The 1,948-nt window shown below is 51.7% G+C and overlaps 1 long non-coding RNA gene across 1 annotated transcript; it reads left to right on the forward strand.

Moving 5' to 3' along the window:
• LOC148004971 (uncharacterized) lies at nucleotides 1-1,451 on the forward strand. Its single transcript, XR_015624992.1, has 2 exons — nucleotides 1-73; nucleotides 597-1,451. It is a non-coding gene; the product is annotated as an uncharacterized LOC148004971 (long non-coding RNA).
• Nucleotides 1,452-1,948: the final 497 nt, after the last annotated feature.

The following is a 1,948-nucleotide window of genomic DNA, read 5'->3' on the forward strand; positions in this document are numbered from 1 at the left end:
AATGCGCTCCGGCCACGTGACATCATCACTATGGACTCATAGCCTCCGTAAGAGTGAACCAAATAATCTTCTGGTAATAAATCACTTAGTCTCTGCTACTGTAGCAGGAAATAGACTAAGACAGGGAGTCAGAGACACAGCAGATGGCCCCAGTTTGGGAATCCCAAGAGGGAATCACAGTAGCACCAAGACATGGACTCATAGCAAACGGTCTAAGTCGGCATAAGGTAGCCAAAGAAAGTGTTTCCCCATGTACCTACCTGAGTTTCAGTGCTTAATCCCGCCCTAACCCCATGGGAGCCACGCTCATCCCATCAGAGGCATCTGGGCATGAGTTCTCCAAGGGGAAATCAAGTCAGGCGTGCTGAGTCCCGCTACACTCTCCGTCCGTCAGGTCTAATCGGCACCATAGGGAGGTCTCTGCCCTCACTGCCTGTGGGAGTATCGGCAGTTCCTCTCCACAGCTCTTTCAACAAATATTACTGCGCATAGTGTCAGAGCCCAAGAGCCCAGGGTCAGGCTGGTAGCGGCTAGCCTTTCCCAGCTTGCTCAATATCACATACAAACCTGACCTCCCCATTCACTCCTCCTCCTAGCCGACCTTCCTTTGTCGTGATTCAATCTACTCATCCAAAAGGAAGCCAGAAAGACTTGACAAGGTTGTTACCGAGGTTGTGGCTTCAGAGCCTGTGGTGGGAGAGGCACCAGTCTGCTACTGGGTGCCACCTTAAAGACACCAACTAATGTCTGTGACTGAACAATTTCCCCACAGCAGGAGAGAGGAAGGATCCTCAAAGCCACACATATCTGGCTGAGCGTGCAGAGGAGAGCGAGCCTCAGAAGCCCAGACAGTGGCAGGAGCCCTGGAGCCCCCTTTTCAGTAAATTCTCGCCTTGAATACTATTCCAAAAATAGGACCTAAAAGCCAGAGGGCTCCCAAGTGAAGTAGAGATTTAATTTAGATAGCACGGCGGGAAGAAGCGTGAAATCGGAACGGACAGCAGGCAAAGGGCTGGGGTTCTTCCTCCAGGACGTGACCCAGACTCTAAACGAGAAAAAGTGGTTCTCCACCAGGACAGATCGTCACATTCGCCAGCATCCCCAACCAGTGTGCCTACTGCTGCAGGGCTGTAGCCCCACTCGGATGAAAAGCCCTGCTCTGAGCCGTAGACAAATGAACAAGGGCTGCTGGAGGCAAGAGACTCTGGGGACATCCTTCCGGTGCCAGGTCAATGCGGACGTCATCACCAGGGTCCCTCCTTCAGTCACCTTGTTGATTTGGGTCATGAGCAGAACTAGATGGTTCTAGTTAGTCTGCCGAGGTGCGTCTCGCTTTGTGAGTTGGATGGCCCAGCCCCCCTACACCCCTCTCACCATTTCATGGAGTTCCTCCCCATCCTGTAGTACAGGGTGTGTTCGCACCCAGTGATAAACTACAACTTCTCCCACGGGCTGTTTGAGTTTGCTTTCTATTGCTAAAACGCCAAACACCAAAACGGATGGGGGGGGGGGGAAGCCCCCAAGGTCTCAACCCTACACAGAGACTACAGATAACTGAGGAATGCTAAGAGTGGGAGAAACAGTCTTTCCCTGGAGTGAGGGTTTGCATATGCTTGGCCAGGGAGTGGCACTATTAGAAGGTGTGGCCTTGTTGAAGGAAGTGTGTCACTGTGGGGGTGGTCCTGGAGACCCTCCTTCTAGCTGCCTGAGGGTGCTGAGTCTGTTCCTGATTTCCTTTCAGTAAAGATGTAGAACTCTCAGCATCCCCCTGCACCATGCCTGCCTGGATGCTGTCATGCTCCTGCCTTGGTGATAATGGACTGAACCTCTGAACCTGTAAGGCAGCCACAATTAAATATTGTCCTTTATAAGAGTTGCCTTGGTGATGGTGTCTGTTCACAGCAGTAAAACCCTAACTAAGACAGTGGGTGAACACAGTAAGCAAACA

The sequence above is a fragment of the Rattus norvegicus genome, chromosome 7 (genome assembly GCF_021556685.1).
Source record: "Rattus norvegicus strain SHRSP/BbbUtx chromosome 7, alternate assembly SHRSP_T2T, whole genome shotgun sequence".
NCBI lineage: Eukaryota > Metazoa > Chordata > Mammalia > Rodentia > Muridae > Rattus > Rattus norvegicus.